This window comes from Marmota flaviventris, chromosome 15, assembly GCF_047511675.1.
Source record: "Marmota flaviventris isolate mMarFla1 chromosome 15, mMarFla1.hap1, whole genome shotgun sequence".
Lineage (NCBI taxonomy): Eukaryota > Metazoa > Chordata > Mammalia > Rodentia > Sciuridae > Marmota > Marmota flaviventris.
The window spans coordinates 83494548-83516359 of record NC_092512.1 but is presented as its reverse complement, the minus strand read 5'-3'; the positions used below and the strand labels follow the sequence as shown (position 1 = coordinate 83516359).

The 21812-nt window shown below is 33.2% G+C and overlaps 1 non-coding gene across 1 annotated transcript; it reads right to left on the bottom strand.

Annotated features, from left to right (window-relative positions):
* Positions 1–10138: 10138 nt before the first annotated feature.
* Positions 10139–10243, bottom strand: LOC114083896 (U6 spliceosomal RNA). Its single transcript, XR_003581226.1, has one exon. It is a non-coding gene; the product is annotated as a U6 spliceosomal RNA (small nuclear RNA).
* Positions 10244–21812: the final 11569 nt, after the last annotated feature.

The following is a 21812-nucleotide window of genomic DNA, read 5'->3' as shown; positions in this document are numbered from 1 at the left end:
GAAATGTAAATCCAGGGCTATAGACTCTTACTTGTTATTTCATGCTTTTATTTAATGTGTCCAATATGTATTTGGCATATATTAGGAGCTAAGGATATTGAGGGTTTAAGGTAAATGAATGAGAAAAAGTTTCATATAGAATGCAAAGAGTTAGAATATCTGATACTTAGCATTTAAAATAGCTCCTTAAGAAAAGCAAAAGAAAGCATTAAAAATTCAACACAGTAATCAACTTCTCCAATGTACAGAAATTCTGTAATTTTGATGTCTATGGCCTCTGATGAAAGAAACAATGTGAAGTGTTTATTTGCTTCCATAATTTGATCTTTAGGACCAACTTTCCTCCCCCTATCTTTTTTTTCTTCAATATCCTGAACAGTAGTTTAGACAACAAGTGAAAAAATTGACCATCTATAGTCTCAATAAAAGTTTGTGAGTTCTGACAGCATTTTTCCAAGAAATTACCTAAATTAATAACTCAGAAGTTTTGAACACAGGAATTTGAATTAAGGCAAGTCAGTTGGTAGAACAACAAAATCATGAATGCTTATGGACAGAAGCAGACACAAAGAGAATTTCTGGGTGCCTTTAATATGGAGTGGCCAAGTAGAAAACTAGCCATAGAAAAATGCCTGCCCGAGTAGAGGTTTCATTCCTCCACTTTGTTTCTTGCTTTGTGCTAGAACTTAGCTGGTTTTGGCTACTGTTCTTTGTGCTACATTAAATATAGAATAAATTGCCATACCAAACATATTCTTCATGTCTGAAAAAATAAAAATTAGCAAATTTATAATGTAAAAATATAAAAATTAATATACTTATATTGTGAATCAAATTAGGCAGCTATCATTAATATTTTAATACTAGTTCTTTCTAATTGAGGTGTTTATTTCCTCATATATTATGATGCAAAATGTAACACTAATTAAAACTTCCGTAACTATAAGCAATAGCTGTAAATAGTACAGAATGCTACTCAGTGATTGGCTCTTTTTAATCATACTAAATGTCATTTCCTCTTAGAGTCTCCTCGACTATTCCTATGGTTTGGTAATGATTTGAGTTTGTACCCCAGAAGGTCTGTGTGTTGGAAGACTGTTCTCAGGGTGAGGGGCTGGAACCTTTCAGACGTGGGGACTTATGGCAGGTCCTTTGAGAGGATGTCCTTGGAGGGGGTTTGGGGACACCAAATTCTCTCTAGCTTTTCATTGGGAAATCGTATCTCTTCCTTCCTCACATGTTCCTGCCACAGCTATCAGCCATGAGATGATCCTGCCAAGGGGGCAGGGGTCTTGCTAGTATTGGCACAATGCTTTTTGGACTTTTAGCACCCAAAATTGTGACCTAAATATTCTTCTTTTCTTTAGAAAGTCTGCCTTAAATAAACACTTCATTATAGTAGTGAAAATGGATGTCTATCATTGCAAAATGTAAAAGTTAAAATGGGTTGTCTTTATAAATATTACTTTATATATCTTTGCTTATTAAAGTACTACTGTCCATAGGGTAAAGTATGCTGCATGAAGCCAAAGCAGCCAGAGCAGTCCTTTTTTTACTGGTTCTTGCAATCATTCCAGAAATATTTCAGGCATGTTGCTCAATTTATTAGAAAGGACAAATGAAGAAACTCTCAAAAGAGGAAGTAGGTCTCTCAAACAAGAGAAAGGCAGCATTTTTCTCCTACCCTCCAGTTTTACCAGCATCTCACTGAGGTCTACTTCTTGTCTACTGACTGCAGCAGGATGACATCCTATCATCCAGTCCCTACTGAGCATGACAACTCTAGGTCACTTTGGCCTCAGCAGACTGGTTTAATTGTAACCTGTTGTTACAGATATTATGGTTAGAGGGAATTATCATGGTGTCCCTGGGTTCTGTAATATAGTTTGAGTAAAGGTCACAAAATCTCAGCCTCCCCACATTCAGGGTAACTTGTGCTGTTTTTACTGGCATTTCAAGCCTGCATTTCTCCTGCAGGTGATGTGCTGTTCAACATACATATCCTGTTGATTTAAGCTAACCAGGGCTACAGGAATATTGATTTTTTTTTAAGCAATGAAAGCATGTGAGTGTGAGCAGAGTTAGTCCATTTTACAGAATCATTATTTTAGCCTCATTTCCTGCTGCTTATGGTTTGTCTGTTTCCTATCACTTGAAGTACAAAAAATATGGTAATCTTAGATGACTTTCAAAATATTACCAGGTTATCTATAAGGTATTTTGTTTTTCTTTTCATTGTTTTCATATTCTTTCTTCATTCCCTTTTATATTAATTTTTCTCATTCTCAGAGATGATATAAGCACAATTTTTAAAAATTATTTGTAGCCTCAAGTAACTTTTTGCATCTTAATAAACTATTGGGCAGCCTGAAAGATTAGATGAAAATTATTTGTTTTGTTATTGTTATTGTTTGTTTGTTTTCGTAATAGAGTGGGTTGTTTAACAATGTGATTAACAAGGTAGTTTACCCAGCCTTAGCATTATCAACTATCCATTCCCTATACGACCAACACAAAATTCTGTTGACCAAGGAAAACCAGGTTTATTAAACCTCTAAATGCACAGCAGATGATTATCTCAGTGTTTCAAGCCTAAGACTGTGCTTTATTTTATGGTAGAATTTGTGAGAAAGAATTTGTGGGATTAGATATTCAGGATGCAATAACTGGAATGGTGGGTTCAGCTCAGCTTTGGTCTTGAGGAAATCTCAGTGAGATTTGATAAATAAGCTAGTTTAGGTAGTTGATTATTTTATTTTAGTACAGCAAATATTAACAAAAAATAAAGCCATGATTGCCTTGTTCTTGGTACTGATTTTGTGTGAGGTAAGAAAATTATATCTGTTTCCAGTATTTTTTGACATTGTTATTTCAGTATTACTTAACATTGCTATACTGGCTTCAATACTGAGGTTTTAGCTTCTTTGCTCTTGCTTCAAGGGACTATAAAAACAACTCATTTTGCTTTTTAACTCTCCATCATTTTTTTCCTTTGTTCTGCTGCAAAACTTCTCTATAAAATAATCAGCTCTTGAAATTCTCACCTAATTAATCCAAGTAAAAATCATGTTTCTCTTTCTTACTGTTTCCCTTAGTACTTAACTAACGTAGTCCATATCAATTTTTTTTTTATATTTAGCTCTGCTTAAGAAATTTGCATGAACTCTTTGACATAAAGGGCAGTTTTAGTACTGTGGTATAATTTCATTCAGTTCTGTTATTCTCAACAGAGTCTCATTATCTCCTCATTCAGTTTCCCTTCAACAACTATTTACATTGCTTTTATTATATTTCTGTTGTAATTCTGCAAATATTTATTTCCCCTCAGTGAAAGAACAGGGAATTTATACACAAATGCCTGATTTATTCATGTTTTATTCCTTTATGCTGAAACAGAGACCCAATTTATGCCACAATTATCAAAACAAACTGCTTCTAAAATTTTACTTATAATACCCAAAGGGAACACATAATGAGAATTGTTCCATTAAACTAATTTTTACTATAAAATTAGATGGATAATTCTTACTTTCTGAAGAGAAAATAGGGTTGTCCTTTTTCTTTTTTTACTTTTATTTTTAATGAGGAAACTGTTTAGTGATTATATTTTTAAAATATATAGGGAATTTTTTCTAGTTAAAATAAAGCATTGTATTTTTAAAGGAAAATAATAAAGAGTTGGTCCTATGTTTGATACTTAGAATTTTAGCAAACATTCGTCAAACTTCCCTCCACACTTACAGATCTAATTTGCATTTATTTGAGACCAAAATACTTAGTCTTCCAAAAAAAATGGAAGAAACCTAATAAAGTCATATTTCCTCAAATATCCAACTTGTCTCCTGGGGAAATGATTACATAACAGATGGAGAGTTAGTCTTTATGCTGGTAGGTCACACAATCAGTGATGCTAGATAATTCTTGGTAAGCATTAGTCCATCATGTTGGGATATATGCATTACCTCCACATGTGTCACTTAAGCCACTTAGCTCTTATGCCAGTTATGCCAGCATTGAATGGTGGGTTGCTATGGCTAACTGATATCAGCCTACTATTTCACTTTGCCTACTTAGTTGTTTACTGAATTTTCTTTGGTAAGTACTCTCTGGTTAGCAGATAGTACAATCATTCAAACTCTATGCCTACTCCATATGACCATCTTCCTCAGTCTACCCAGAGCTTCTCAACATTAATTTTTCAATTGCCTAGGGATTTGAACTACAGACTGGCCACTCACTTTTCTTCACAAGTCTCCTATTTTTACATAATTCTTCTTGAAATTTGTCCAGTGGGACAAATGCTCACTTTTTTTCCCTTAAGGCCACCTATATGAGACTTATGTAAGGCAATTACAGTAAGGCAGACACAGTAAGGCAGCTACTATCCATTTTTTTTACTTACACTGAAACAATAAGCTCACCATCCAGGAAATAGGCATGGAATTCTCTTCCTCCTTAAACTGAAGAAGAGGCACTGGCACAACTGTGGTAGACGCTATAAGAATCTGGGTCTTTTGCTCATGACTGATTCTGCCTGTTCTGGGTGATGGGATTACCTCATCTGTTTTATATTTGATCATTGCTGATCCTGTGCATGTTATGATTTGATGTGTGTTGGGAGCTTTACTCATGATGGACAGTGTTAGCTGCATAGTTGCTTCTCTTCAGTCAGACACTCATCTTCTGTGAGGGCTAGTTAGCACATCAGGAGTTGGTTGATTTTCAGAAATCTTATAATTCTATTTAGTTAATGGCATATCTTACTCCAGCACACCGAGGTCTTGTGTTGTGACTCTCCCAATGAGCCTTTCCACAAAGGGTATGTAGCAGATACATCTAACACTATAGGATCTGCCAGATCCTAAGTACCAAAGAAAACTAAGGGTCTGAAACATTGCCTTGCTGCAAGAGAAATTCCTACTCTAGGCCACATTCAAAAGTAGGAATTGTTTGCATCAGGTAATATATGGTCTAGGCAATTATACTTAGGGGTAGAATATAGTCTCTCCAGAACCCAAAGAGATCAATGAGACATTTTGATTTTTTTTATGGTACAAAGTTCAAATTAAAATATTCATCTTCTGCTTTGAAGATGTCCTGGCATATACTAGACAACTCGACAACTAAACACCAAAACTTGGATAGTAGTAACCTTCTTAATTTGTATAGGTTTAATCTTCCACCTTTTGGAACACATGTGTCTGACTAAAACCACTCTGTATTAGCCACCTTTTGTTCACTAAGCCATATCAAAAATTATCTCATCATGATAATAAATCAAGGTGATGTTCCATGAGAAAAGATAGTTCAGATATCTTCAGTATATACTTTTATGGAGCACAAGGGAATTAACATAACTAAAGGTGAAATAATAAAGATATGTTTTGGTTGATTATAAAATAATACAAACTATTTCTGATTTTTTAAATACTTGGGATATAACACAATGCATTTGTCAAATCAAAGAGTTCATACTACACATCTTACAAATATCAATATACTTCAGTACCAAAAAAAGAATCTCACGCATGGTAGCTTCTTGTTGAGTTTGACATAGTGTGCAATTATCCACCAGGATCCATCTGATTCTTCAGGGATCATATTGTGATTCAAACAGATATGCAATTGGACTTACTTCCCCTAGAAATTTTACATCTACAAAGGTACTACCAATTCTGCCCTTGTCTCTTGGGAGTGGTAGCTCTTGATAAATGTAGCTCAGAGAAATTCAGGACAATATGAAAGTCAAAATCCACATGTTCCCAATCAGGATACATTGCATCTACTTGGGTTAACTGTTTTTGTTGTTGTTGTTTGTTCCTTTTAATGTCAGGCAATATGACATTTAACTGCTAGGCTTAGTACTCATTTTCTCCACTATCCAAAGTCTAAAATGAGAGTTCCTTTGTATGTTGGCAAAGAGGGCTTCAGGATTTCACAACTGATCTTCAGTCTTCTAATACTCCCCTTAGCTGTTCATTATCCATTTGATAAAGATAATTTTCAATAAGAACTCAATTCTGGAGAACTTGTACCTGCTCTTTTCTACTTACATCTCAAAGTTCTGATACTACATATACATTAGCATATATATCAAGTGGACAAGACTCCAATTCACCATTGATAGACTTTTAATCATTGAAGTCTCAGCAAAAAGTCTTTATTTTACCTATTATTAGTGATGGAGTCCTCATTTAATCTGAACAGTGAGTAATGTAACTCCAAATTCTTATTTCTTATCTGCTTTCTCAGGCCACTCCTATACAACCTCTTACTGTTTAAAATCTCCAGAAGCAGATTCTGTGGGGAGGGAGGGAGACAAACAACCTCCAGCTGATATTTCTTTCAGGATGTACCTCAGCTGCTCCCTCCCCACAGCTGGCAGCATCCCTTTATTGAAGCTCTATATCTACCACACTTCTCACAAGTTTTTGCCTGAATGAAAACAATGGGCTGTTACACTAAATATTATTTACCTATGAATTTAGCTATTTTACTCTTAAAATATTCCGTAAGGAGTATACATTGTTTGAAAATGGTTAATAGATTAAAGAGGCAAAGTTATGGTAAAGTAATGATGTTACGATCTATTTGAAATCAGATCATTCTAACATACAACAGAACATTGAAAATTCCAATGCCATTGTATCACCTATCAGTTACTATAACTGTAAGTATATGGACATCTAATTTTAAATATAGTTATGGGTTCCATACATATGGGATATAGATTTTTTATATATACATAAAATCACTGAGAGAGAGAGAGAGAGAGAGAGAGAGAGAGAGAAATTTGTATTCAGAATTGGAAAAGGCTTTCAAAAAAAAGCACGTAAGTATGTATGTGTTAGGGATACCAGGAAAAAAGAACCCAAGCACAATACTTGATAAAGGGGTCTTCATTCACAAGTCCTCTAGAATAATACAGCAGAAGTTTGTGAAACCCTTGAGCAAATCTCTTTTTCAAGTGGTGGTGGCAGGACATTCTTTGTAAAGTGAAAGGAAGATTGTAACCATGGTGGCAAAAACAAAGAACCATTCTGGCAATTTTTGTCAGGCAAATAATCACAGGAAAGAGAACAAAGAGAAGTTGGGGGTCGTCAGTGTATCATATGAAAATTTCCTCAGCCTCTGTACCCTTTGAGAAGTCCTGCTGTAATTTCAAAATGCATATTTTAAGTGAAAAATTATGGGCTATAATTTTTGGTAGGTCTTAGAGTTGATCATAAATTTTATTCTAACTCTGGAGGAAAGCCATTGGAGAGTCAATTGTAGATAGGAGCTTGAGATGTTTTGGATTTTTAAATATCTCTGGCTATAATATTGAAAAAGAGGAGAGAGAGTATACAAATAAATACAGAGAAACTTAATAGAAACCTGATTAAATATTTTAGAAGTAGAGAAACTAAGGACTTATATTAGGACTTTGTTAGGAGAGGAAGGAAGATGTATTCAGAATTGGAAAAAGCTTTCAAAAAAAAAAGCCAACAGGAATTGCTGGTGTACAAAATACATGGTGGGAGATACATAGAATGATTTAAACTTGAAGAACTTGATGAAAGAAATGGCTGTGGCATAGGGTCAAGTTTAAATTAAAGTTTTGCCTATATTACATGTGAAAGTCCTTTTAAATAACCAAGTGGATGTACTGAGTTGGCTCTAGAAAAATTCTAGAGGTTTGAATTTCGGGTTTCTTCACAACATAGATGGTACCTCAAGATAAAGTACTCTGACATTTGCTGAAGAGGCATTGTAGTTAGCAAGGAGCAGTATGGAGGCACTCAGACACTTACATGGAGATGAAGTGGATGAAGCATTTAGAATAAGTGGCAGCCACTGGATAGCAGGAAACAAGAGATATTAGTGCATCCAAAAGTACAGTGGACATTATTAAAGGGAATTGCCAACTATGACAAATACTGTTGAGAGGTTTAAGACTGAGAATTTTTTTATAGTTTTGGCAACCACTATGAAGGCCATTAATAACAATGAAGATGATTGATGACAGAGGCTGTGAGAAAAGTTATAGGAATGGAGGTTGTAAGTAAGGACTGGGTCATGCAGCAATGGAAATAAATTGTGTTCTTTGGCGAGGATATGAAATGGGTAATGGGTGTTGTGGCTGGAGGGAGATGCAAGGTATATGGTGATTCATTTTTGTATGGAGATATAATAAGAATCAGTATTTCCCTTCCCTATCAAGAAGAAACATGTAGAATGTTACTTTATTTATTTAGTAAATAAATATATTTATTTGCTAAACTAATAATAATTAAATGTGTATTAAATAATTTTCAAAGCAGTGTTTTAAAATGAAAATTAATGAGGATCTAATAAAAGTATCTGAATCTTTAAAAATCAATAGAAATTCATGATGATCCAAGAATTTGTAAGTTTCATGGCCAAGGAAAACAGTATCTACAAGGACATATGGTTGAAAAGAAGACTGTATATAGAAAAACAAACTACTTATAAACTTGATACATATAGCCTGGGTATTTTAGAAAACAGAATTATAATTCTGGAAAGTACCTATGTGCCAATCTTGTGCATAGCATGATTACATGGTTTAATCTCAGAATTATTCAAAGATAAAGATAAAGTAAAAAAGAATATGTTGTGTAACTTGCCCAAGTTAACCCAGTCTGGAGTGGGAGGGGATTTCACAACCTTATCGGAGAGATTTACAAAGGCAGAGAATGTTTTCTTCCTACTGTGATATTTTGAAAGTGAGGCAGAAGTTAAACCATGGTGGTACGTCCAACCATCCTGATGAGGTATGCTTAATGATTCATTCCCTAAACATTCATTAGGTATCCATAAAATAAGTGATTTTATAATCACTGCAGCAACATTGACAGGAAAAGGGTTTTTTTTAAGGATAAAATCCTTATGCAGTCATGTAGGCAAAGTATTAAAGTGAAATATCTGAGGTTCTTTATAATCACTTTTCCTTTAAGACATCTAAAAATGTTTAGTGTTTCATATTATAATACTTTGATAAATGAAGTTTTCAACTAAAATATGCCTTTGTTGTATATGTCTATTGAAATTTGAACAGTTTTAATTATCACTTAAAGCACATTGAAATTTTCGAATAAATGAGGTTTGTGATTGACTCTTTTTAATTATTAGGAAAAAGCATATATTCATGACACCTATCCATACAACTTCACATTTCACATTTGTTTCCAGAAACTAATTAATGATTTTCATCAAATAATTCATGTATTTAAATTGCTATCATATCATTTACCTATATTTCTCTCTGTTTTATACTAATTTGTGGAAGTTATTCATTCACTGGGCATTTTTTGAATTATTTTGTTGTTACCATGAAGAAATTTACTTCTAGATATTCCATTTTAATGATTATCCTATACATTTATAGTCATGTGTTTGATTTGCTGATTTTCAATCAGGAATTATATAAACCAATCTTTACGAAGTTCTACTCTTAGAATCCATTATAATGTATTTATTTCAAATATTCAGGTATTGTTTTCTACTTTAGAGAGTAGAATATGTTAGCTTTTAAGGTGAACTCATTTTAAAATTTTTATTTTTATTATACTTAGTTTCTCTAGAGCTGAAGATATGCTTGTATACTCGATTAACATTTCATTATTCACAGTTTGCATTTCACAGCTGACACTTATGCAAACCAGTTCCTGTTTCTCACTTCTCACTTTTCAACTCCAACTTAATATTTCCATTTTGAACTATTTTCTTCTACTTTTCCTTTTTTATGTTTTCTATTTCACTCTACACACTTCACCATCCAATGAGCTTCTTTTACTTGCATTCTGTTCCTTATAGTATCATTTTTACATCCGTTCTACAAATGTTTTAAATTCCTACATCTTAGCACTTGTTTGCTTTTAAAAAGCCAGTTCTATATAAGAATTATGAGATAAATAAAATTGTTTTTATATTCATATATTTTCAACTCAAAACATCTTTCCTTTCCTGCTATATATATTTATCGGTGTTTCCATTTGGCATGGTTTCCTTTGTTTCTGAATAACTACTTTTATCACATCTTGTAGCCTAGTATTCATGGTAATAAGTTTCCTAAATATATTTATCTAAAACTCTTAATTTTACCTATGTTTGAAAGAGAAATTTTATCCCTTTTGAATAATTAGAATTTATTTATTTTCCTAACAGCATTTGCGCAGGGGCCATGCTAATCTTCTCTGTATCGTTCCAATTTTAGTATATGTGCTGCCTAATCGAGCACCCTAACAGCATTTGGAAGGTGGTCTGTTATAGTGTTTCAGTGTCTATTTTTTCTAATTAAAAGTCAATCCTTGGGCTGGGGATGTGGCTCAAGCGGTAGCGCGCTCGCCTGGCATGCATGCAGCCCAGGTTCGATCCTCAGCACCACATACAAACAAAGATGTTGTGTCTGCCGAAAACTAAAAAATAAATATTAAAAAAAACTCAATCCTCATTTCTACAATGTCTTGCATATTCTCTGGCTTATTTCAGCAGTTTGAACATGATTTGATGAATGATTAAGTTTGTTTCTTTCTGATCCACCATCTTTGATTATTCTTTTTGAACTCCAAATTTCTGCAATGTTTTGGAAAATCATTCCCCTCCAGTGATCTGACCCAGGTATACTACTTTTTCTCATGGATTTTCTTTTCTCAGAGTTCACATCTTTCACTGCCTATGTCAAACACTTAGGAAAACTTGACATATATGTAATTTTATGGGGAATTATATGAGAAAGGTTAGCATAATACCAGGCTCTCCATCAAATCTTGTGGCAAAACCTCCACTTATTCTTACCTATCATTCTGCTGATCCAATAATCTACAGTAACAAGTATTTTCTTGGGGAAAACTAATATTTAAAAATGATTATATCTTTTTTAGTTGTTTTGTTTTTAAGTATGTTTTTCTGTAGTTTTTGTTCTTGCTGTTGTTTTGTTTGTACTTTTGTTTTTAAGTGGGGTATTAAGAAAAGAAGAGCATTTAGGGTGGGCATGTAGCTCACTATTAGGCTATGCTTAGAATGCATGAGGACATGGGTTTTATCCCTACCAACAAAAAACAAAGAAAGGAGTAAATGAGTAAATAAGAAAATGCCATTGGGGTTTCTTAATATCTTTTGAGCAAAAATATTGTTTTTGTAAATCCAAATATATTTTCAATGTTCCTTTATATTAAAATTTTAATTATATTACATTGATTGAGTTTTCTTAGTGATCCACATTCTATAAGTACACACTTTTTTCTGTTTAGATATCATACGTATACTGTTGTATTTTTTGTTGACTGTTGAATGTTCCACATATAATATTTCAAGCTTATCAAGTGTATTTTTCCTTCTGTTGCTACTTATTTAGAGTTTTTTGCTGTCCATTAATGTTTTAATTTTCACTGTACAATAAGGAATGCCTAAACCATTAGCAATTAGAGAAATACAAATCAAAACTAAGATTTCATCTCACTCCACTGAGAATGGCAATAATCAAGAATACAAACAATAAATGTTAGGGAGGATGTGGAGAGAAATGTACACTCACACATTGCTAGTGGGAATGCAAATTGGTGCAACCACTATGGAAAGCCATAAGGAGACTCCTCAGAAAACTTGGAATGGAACAACCATTTGACTCAGCTATTCTACCTCTCATTAAAATCAGCACATTACATAATGCAGCCACACCAATATTTATAATAGCTCAACTCACAATAGCTAAACTATGGAACCAACTTAAATGCCCTTCAACAGATGAATGGATTAAAAATTGTGGATTAAAAATTATATTAAATTAAAAAATGAATGGATTAAAAATTATATTAAATGAGAATATTACTCAGCCTATGTTAGAGTCTGTAAACAAGTCAAGATGGCACCTGGCATTTTGCAGAGGGAGTGGTTTGTGAAATAACACCAGCGAGCCATTGAGTGTGGAGATTCCTTATTGGTTGACTGCTGTATCTAGTTTATGTTAATTAAAATAAGCTGTGTGGAATGTATATATACCCCTCCTGTCCTACAATAAACGGCTCCCACTCCTGCTGTATCAATCTACACAAGTTGCTCATCACCCCCTGGTTATTTTGCTGCAGCCGGACTGTGGCAAGCCTAAAAGAAGAATGAAATTATGGCATTTGCCATTAAATAGATGGAACTGGAGAATATCACTGAGTTAGATTACAGATATTTTTGAGAACAATAATTTCAAAGCATTCAAACTATGTGAATTAGGAGTAGTGATCTTATTATTTACAAATATATTCATATGTTGTAATTATCAATTTAATGGGTTATTTTTGTTAATGATTATTGATACTCCTGTATCTTTTTTAAAAAAATTATATTATTGATTCTTCTTAGTTATACAGGACTGTAGAAACTATTTTAATAAAATTATAGAAGCACAAGCTATATATTATATATCATAAGATATATCTTTTTCTAATTAGGACCCCATTCTTGTGGGTGGGCATAATGTTGGGATTCATTTAGTTATTTTCATATGTGTACATAGGAAAATTGTGTTAAATTTATTCTACTGTCTTTCCTATTCCTATTCCTTCCCTTCCTTTTTTTCCCTTGTCTAATATATTGAACTATCCTTCCCCTTCACACCTTTATTATGGTTTAGCTTCTAATTCAAAGAAAACATTCAATGTTTGGTTTTGGGATTGGCTTATTTCACTTTTCATGATAGTCTCTACATCTATCCACTTACTGGGAATGTCATAAAATCATTTTTCTTTCAGCTGAGTAATGTTCTATTGTGTATATATACCACATTTCTTTATTCATTCATCTGTTAATGGGTATCTAGGTTGGTTCCACAACTTAGCTATTGTGAATTGTGCTGCTATAAACACTGATGTGGCTGTGTCACTGTAGTATGCTGATTTTAAGTCCTTGTGGTATAAACCAAGGAGTGGGATAGCTGGGTTAAATGGTAGTTCTATTCCTAGTTTTTTTGAGGAATCTCCATACTACTTTCTAGAGTGGATACACCAATTTGTAGTCCCATGAGCAATGTAACAGTGTTCCCTTTTCCCCATATCCTCACAAAATTTATTATTACTTGGTAACTGCCATTCTGACTGTAGTGAAATCTCAGTGTAGTCTTGATTTGTGTTTCTCTAATTGCTAGAGATGTTGAACATTTTTTCATATATTTATTGATTTTACATATTTTGAAAAGTATCTGTTTTTTGATGATTTATTGATTGGGTTAGTTGTGTGTGTGTGTGTGTGTGTGTGTGTGTGTGTGTGTTAAGCTTCTTGAGTTCTTTGTATATCCTGAAAATCAATGCCCTAACTGAGGTGTGGGTAGCAAAAATTTTCTCCCATTCTCTAGGTTCTCTCTTCACACTCGTGACTGCTTCTTTTTCAGGGAAGAAGATTTTTAGTTTGATGCCATCCCATTATTTGATTTTTTATTTTATTTCTTGTGGCTTAGGAGTCTTCTTCAGGAAGTCAGTTCCTGTGCCAATACATTGAAAGGTTGGGCCTACCTTTTATTCTAGTAGGTGCAGGGTTTCTGGTCTAATTCCTAGGTCTTTGCTCCACTTAGAATTGATTTTTATGATAAGGATAAGAGATAGGGATTAACTTTTATTTTATTACATATGGATATCCAGTTTTTCTAACACCATTTATAGAAAAGTCTATCTTTCCACCAGTGTGTGTTTGGGGCACCTTTGTCTAGTATGAGGTAACTGTTTTTATATGGGTTTGTTTTTGTGTTTTCTATTCTTTTCCTTTGGTCAATGCCATTTTAATTTTGTACACTTTGGGGGTCACCTTCTATTTTGGGGCCAATGCCATTTTGATTTTGTTGCTATAGCTTTGTAGTATACTTTAAGTTCTGGAATTATGATGCTTCCTGCTTTGTATATCTCACTAAGTATTTTTTAGTTATTCTGGGCCTTTTATTTTTCCAAGAGAATTTCATGACTGCTGTATTTTTATGAAGAACATCATTGGGATTTTGATGGGAATTGCATTAAATCTGTAGAGTGCTTTTGGTAGTATGGCCATTAAGACTTCAAGCCTGACCTTCAGCACAAAATTTAGGAGGTCAACAAAAACTCATTACTCAGCATACATGATACTTAAATACAGTTTTACAAATTTAAAATCAGTACTACTGATTTGTTTTCCTTTGACATCAGGCTCCAACGTGAATTGCAAAGCATGTGACTGATCTTTAAGTAAAATTTTAATATTTTAATTCATGATCAAGTTTTGCATCACCTTTTAATTTATAAGAACTGCAGTAATATATCATTTAGCTTTATCTCAATATTTTTTATTATTATTTTAAATTGTGTTTGAAGTAAAACGTTGCCACCTATCCTAGCTTTAATTCTGTAAAGAAGGGCTAATTAACTTCTCTAATAACAATTTTTATTAAGATAACTTTTTCTAATTCCGTCACTGTGGCTTGATATTTTTGAGCACTAGCATTAAGAACTAGGACATACAACTGAAGATAAGTGTTGCTGCAATAACAAATTCCACCAAAAGTTGAGACATAAAAGAACATGAGAGGTCATGTTCGCATACCATCTGCAGCTCTGTTCCACACTGTCTTCACCTTGAGATACAAATTGAATGAGGAGCCTAAATGTACAACATTTCTAATCTTGTGGAAAAATGTACAAGAGATGTCAGAATCACAAGATAGCTCTTACAGCTTATGACAGGAAACAAAAAGATACTTCTGTTTCTAGTCCTTTAAACAAAGCAAGTAGCCAGTCTAGAAGAGCTATATAATCTTACATGAGGAAGAGCTATATGATCTCATATTATGAGAGAATGAATATATTAAACAGTAATGTAATTTACCATAAAGGGATGCCTGTAATAGAGAAGTATTTTTATTTAACCATTTCTCTAAATGAATTATATGTAACTCATCATTGTATTTTCCTTGAATGCTATTTTGTCTAATGATACAACCGTTTATCCTTTCTTTATATTCAAACTTTCTTCCCATATTCCTAATGCCATTCATTTTAACCTATATATGCCTTTTAAGTGTCTTTTTTAAATATTTATTTTAGGTGTAGATGGACACAACACAATGCCTTTATTTTTATGTGGTGCTAAGGATAGAACCGGGATCCCTCCAGTGCTAGGATGAGCCACAACCCAGCCCTGAAGTGTCTTTTTAAAAATAATATAGTGTCAGATATTTCAAAACTCTAATAAGTTAATTTATTTCCTTTAATAAATATGTAAATGTATTAACCAACTAAATTCAAGAAACATCATTACTCTACTGATTCAGAAAAATATTTACTATTTAGTATTTATAAGTAAATTTATAGTATATAAGAAGAATAAAAGATAATTTATCTTGATAAACATTCTTTTATAAGAATCTAAGTCAAGCATTATAGTTATATTAAGGGACATACTTTTAAGAATCAGAACAAATGTTCCCATTGTACCTAAATGTGCTTATGATCTAAAGTAAAAAAATTTAAAAAATGGCTATAAGAATCAAAGTAGAGCCAGGAGACCTGGCAAATGCCTGTAATCCCTGAGGTTCTGGAGGCTGAGGCCAGAGGATTGAGAGTTCCAAGCCAGCCTCAACAATGGGGAGGTGCTAAGCAACTCAGCAAGACCCTGTCTCTAAATAAAATACAAAATAGGGCTGGGTTTTTAAGTCCTTTGCATATAGACTAAGGAGAGGGATAGCTGGGTCAAATGGTGATTCCACTCAATGTAGAAGCTTTCTTATTCAATCCTCATCAGTTTGTGTAACTTTATTAGTATTAATAAATAAGTAATATTGCTAGTATAGACTTATACAGAGTAACCGTTGATGATAGGGCCCGAATGGTGTGCTCAACAATTAAATTTGCCATCTTTTTGTCAGAAGTTAAGATCATAGCTTTGGACTTCCAAGTGCTTAATAGAACACACATTATTGAGAGCCCACTGAGGGCTGAGTTTCTCTCTAAAGGCATATTTCAATCTAGTGAGAAATATGTACCTAGAGAGGAGAAACCACTATATCCTACATTCATAATGTCTTTGACTGTGGCTTAGTATTGAATCAGAGATCCTAGAACATGAGTTGCATATAAATATGCACTGAAATATGTTGACTAAATAAAAGAATATCAAGATATGTAATTGATGTTACCAGCTCTAAAAAGAGTAAAGAATTAACTCCAGGAATGTACTGTTAAGAAAGGAAAGAACAGCTAAGTCTGTGCAACTTATACAGGGCATTAAACTGGCTCAAGAAGGCTTTAGCCACATGATGGTTGAGTGATACTGTTTTCATGATTACCATTTTACTAATGTTTGTGGATGTATTGTCTTTTAATGCTTTAGGATGTATTGAAACATACATGGTATACTTTCCAGTTTTAGTTTCTAACTACAGAGTACATTTCTCAAACAAAATTAGACTCATAAAAGTAATAGTGTATAAGTAATTATTATTGTCTTTTAAGGAACCTGGGACAGATTTCTTTGGTCTAAAGCAGATTTGAAAATAACTGAAAGAGCAATGTCACAGACATTATAGTACCTGACTTCAAAATACACCACAAACATATAGTAGCTGAAAGATCATGGTCTTGGAGTAAAAACAGGAAGATCAATGGTACATGCCTCTATAGAAAACTGTTCCTTGATAAAGGTGCTAAGAACGTGCATAAAAGATAGAACAGTCTTTTCAAAAGATGTTTCTGGGAAAACTGTATATCCACATGTTGAAAAAAAGAAACTCTACCTGTTTCACTTACCAGTTAAAAAAATAACCTTAATGTGTGTTAAAGACCTAAATGTAAAACCTGAGACTATGAATCTACCAGAAGAAAACACAGAGGAAATACTTCAGACCATTGGAGTTGGGAAGAAGTTTTTGGATAAGACTCCAAAAGCTCAGGAAACCAAAGCTAAAGTACACAATTGGGATTGTAGCAAACTAAATATCTTCTGCACAGCAGAGGAAATAATAAACAGAGTAAAGAGACAACTTACGGAATAGGAGAAAATATTTCCAAACTATGTATCTGCCAAGAGGTTATTAACCAGAATATGTAAGAAATTCAAACAACTCAACAGCAAAAAGATTGAATGACCCCAATAAAAATGGTCTATTAATCTAAATAGAGACTTATCAAAGGAAGATATACAAATGGCCAACATTTATAAGAAAAAATACTTCAGTAATCATCAGGGAACTAAAAATAAAACCCACAATAGATGTAGTCTCACTGTAATTAGACCAACTTCTATCAAAAAGAGAGAAGATAACAAAATATCAGCAAGAATATGGAAAAAAAAATGGAACCCTTACACACTGTTGGAAATGTAAATTTGAGCAGCCATGGTGGGAAACAATATCATATTTCCTTAAAAAGTGAAAATTAGAACAACCATATGATCCAACAACCTACACACTGATTATATATTCAAAGAAAATGAAATCAGTCCTTCAAAAAGACATCTTCACTCCCATGTTTTTTGTAGCACTATTCAACAATAGCCAAGAAGTGAAACAGCCTGTGTCCAATAATTGATGAACAGATGAAGAAAGTACAGCTCTTATACACAAAGAAATACTATTCATCTATAAGGAGGCAATGAACTTCTGTCATTTGCCATAATATGGATGAAACTAGAAGTGGCACAATATGATGGAACTGGACTAGCCTTTCTCCAGTTAGGCCAGAAAAGACTAGTAACACATGATCTGCCTAATATGTGGAGGCTAAAATAGTTGATCTCATATATGTAAGACATGGATACAATGGTGGTTACAAAAGGCTGAGGAGAGTATTAGGGAAGGAAGGATGGGCTACAATTGATTATTGGGAGCAAAGTTACAGTTAGATAGGAGCCACATGCTCTCGTTGTATTTCACAACAGAGTAAATATAGATTTTTAAAAAGCACAATGTATGTCTTTTAAAAGTAGAAGAAAGGAATTTGAATGTTTTATCATAATGACAGATGTTTCAGGAGATTAATTTGTTTGTCCTGATTTGAAAATTACATAATGTATACATGTGTTCAAACACTGCTTAGTACCCCATAATCTCAGTTAATTTTTTTTTAATTAAAGTAAAAATATCTGAATCTTCCATGTTACTTTGAAATAAAGATATCATGCTTTCTATGTCAAGTTTTGTAAGACTGAGACTAGGTCTTAAATTTAATGTTTCTTTTTATATGCTTAAAAATTGCCAAAAATGTGTTTATTTTATAGATTTTAAATATCTTGTTAAAATAGCTATATTATAGTTAATAATTAGCTATAATAATAGCTATTTTTAAAGAGTACATACCAGGCATTGCATATGTATTATTTCACTCAATATTCATAACAATCTTATGTCATATGCACTATTTTTTCCCATATGGTAAATGAAACAGGGAGACATTAAGCCATCTGTCTACAATCAAACATCTCCATCCAGTGCAAACTTAGGTACTCGTACTTAATATTTAAGAATATTTATATTCCAGAATGTTAATTTAACTTTTCCAACATCATACTTTTTGTATTAAGAAGGAATCTGAACATGAAGTATTTTATATCGCTAATAAACACTTTTTATATGTGTTTAGTTCACTGACCCAGAAATTCATTATTTAAACACTTGTAAAACACATTTTTCTCTATATATTTGAAACACATATAAATATTCAAATCCACAGATAATTTTTTATGTTGTATGTTGGAACTTTAATCAAAAAATTATTAGAGCAGCAAGAAAACCTTAAAGGCACAAAATTTATTATGAAAGATTATTTGAGACTTATTAAAAGCTAAATTTCTTCCTGAATAATCAAGGTGGATAGAAGCAGTTTAATGTTAAATGACTTGTTAATTCTGACAGCTTCCACAAATTAAAGTAAAAGAATATATATTCCCAGCAAAACTAATTAATATTTAAATTCTAATTTATATAATGCTTAATATCGAAGTTACACTAAATGTAAAATATACTTCATTTAGTGGAAAAATAAATGACTTTAGCAAATTATTTTATATCATATGATTCCTCTTCTATGAAATATCTAAAATAGTCAAATATATAGAAGCAGAAAATAGAAGGGAGGTTACCAGGGAATGGAAGGAGACAAATAGGGAATTTGTTGCTCAAGGGGCATAGAGGTGCAAACAAGATGAATATGTTCCAGAGACATTCTGTAAGACAGTGACTATAGCTAAGAAAAAGGTATATGCACCAAAAAGGTTTTTAAGAGGGTAGATCTCATGTTAAGTGGTCTCACCATAAAAAAAAGGTAGGAAGACACAAGGAAACTGTTGGAGGTGATGGATATGCTTTTTATTTTTGTTGTGGTGATATACATATGCAAAACTTACCAAACTGTATACATTAGTTATGTGCAGCTTTTTGTATAACAATTATATCTCAATAAAGCTGGAGGCAAATCAAATTATTTTATGATATGGGAAATAAAAAAATAGAAAAATAAAAAGAAGTAAGTAGCAACTAACAAAAAAATATATATATAGTGGAAAAAAAAACAGGTAATGTGGAGAACAAAAGAGAGAGACTTTGCATTTATTAACTCAGAAATGTGGAAAAGGTGAGAGTATTTAGTGTTAAAGTATGACAGAAATTTCAAATGGAGATAAAGAAGTCAAAGTACATGAAAGGCTAGAAGATAAATTAATGTTAACAAGATGGCAGGAATTAACATCCAGAAATGATTCTGTCTCCAAAAGCACACTGCATGAAGCAATTTTTTATATAACTAAAAGAATATCATCAGTCCTGCTGCTAAAATAAATTATGTCACTATGGAAAAGATCTGATACAATTTCAACTGTCTCTGGACAAAACAATTGTCTTAATAAAAACAGCAACAAAACAAGCCTCTGAAACAAAATTTTTCTGCCTGGTTAATAAATGCAGAATTTTTTTTTTCAACTGCTGTCCATCTTTTCAAATGGAAGCAAGCCACATGCAGATATAAAGGCATCTATGCTGGATGTTATGTTTGAATATAGAAACCAGATATTTTTGAGTAACAAATTCATGATCAAGGTTATCACAATTTAATTTTCTTTTTTTCAGAGATAATGTTGGTAATACCTTTGAACTATTATGAAATATGATCAGAAATATGCATCATGGTCATGCTCCTGTCACAATCTAGCTACAATCCAATACTATTTGGATTCAGAAGAGAGAAAGAAGAACTTAGAAAGTGCACGGTGAAGGATCAGAGAGTCCATTGGCAAAGCAAAGAGCAGAACTGTTCATAAGTGTTGGTGGAAATTTGAATACAATGTTCTCATTGAGAGTAAGTTATAAATAAGTTGGGCATTTTAAATTAATTTCAGAATTTGTTGATTCCCGGGCAGTAGAGAGAGGGAAAACAATGAGACTAATCTGAGACTACGAAACCTAAAAGTTTGTTTATTTTCTTATGCCAGGTGTAGTGGCTAACCATTACTCATGATCTGAACTGAGCTAATAAAAATTGGGAATAGCAACTAACAGAGACTGGGGAGGATAGGGGCAAGGGAATGGGGACAGGCTGGTTAAAAGACACAATGTTATAATTATAAGGAACAAATTCTGGTGCTCTAAGATGGAGAAGAATTAATATACCTTAAAATAACTTATATATCAACATAGAAGAGATGCCAGGTACAGTGGTGCACACCTGTAATACCAGCGACTAAGGAGGCTGAGGTAGGGGGATCACAAGTTTGAAACCAGCCTCAACAATTTATGGTCTCAAAATAAATAAAATAAAATAAAAGGACTAAGTATGGAACTGAGTGGAACAGTGCCCCTGGGTACTGCAAAAACAACAACAAAACTAAACAAATACTGGATTTTGAATGTATCACCATAAAGAAATGATAGAAGTTTAAGATGATAAACATTCTAATTACCCTGTTTTGATAATGACCCAATATTACTTAAATCAAAACATCATATTTCACCTCATAAATATGTACAAATATGTATCAAAAATTAAGTCATTGATTAGTCATAGAAAAACCCAAAGGAGGACATCTGAGAACAGAAATCGAGGACCTTCCAGTCTCTGCATCATTCTTCCTTCTTGAGAAAACTAAGCTGCTGCTTTTGTTTCTTGAGATTTAATACCTAGCTTGTAATCTAGGTGTATTTTTCTGACTCCCACCCCTGAGGAACATAATGGAAATTCAGTGGTACACTAATTTCTCTGATTATCCTGCAGTTTAGTTGGGGGAGCTGTTGAGCCTCTGGAAGCCTCAGTTCCTTGGTCTCTTGGTCTTGCATATCCCATCAGGGCCACTGGAGGAGGATTAAATGTGAATGGCATGTAGAGTCCCTTGAGTCTCTCTTAATGGTAACATAATCATTATCATCAACTTTGTCCTGGGCTGTTAATTATTAGGGTGGGTTCTGAACTTCCTCTAGCCAGTTTCCTCAAACTCCCTTTACAGAGAGAAGAGGCTGTTCTGCCTATTGGTGGCTGATGCTTTCTGCCTAATTGCTTTCTGAAGATTTTTCTTCCTCAGTCATTTTACTCCTTTCCCTCATGATGGAGAGCAGGCACCAGGTGAACCTAGGACGCCTGTCTGTCACTTCCACAGCCACATCAAACTTCCACTTGTACAGGACTGTGCCTGTAGTGAGGTTGAGGGTCTGCATCTATCCAGGCATTTAAGTAAATAAGGACCAGGACCAGGCATTATCTGTGACATAGCTCTTACAAAATGAAGATTTTTATTCTGCTTGTTCATAAAGCTCCAAGTATGTTATAAAAGCAATCATTTTAAATAAATTAAATACAATGGTCCATTAAGTAAGATGAGAA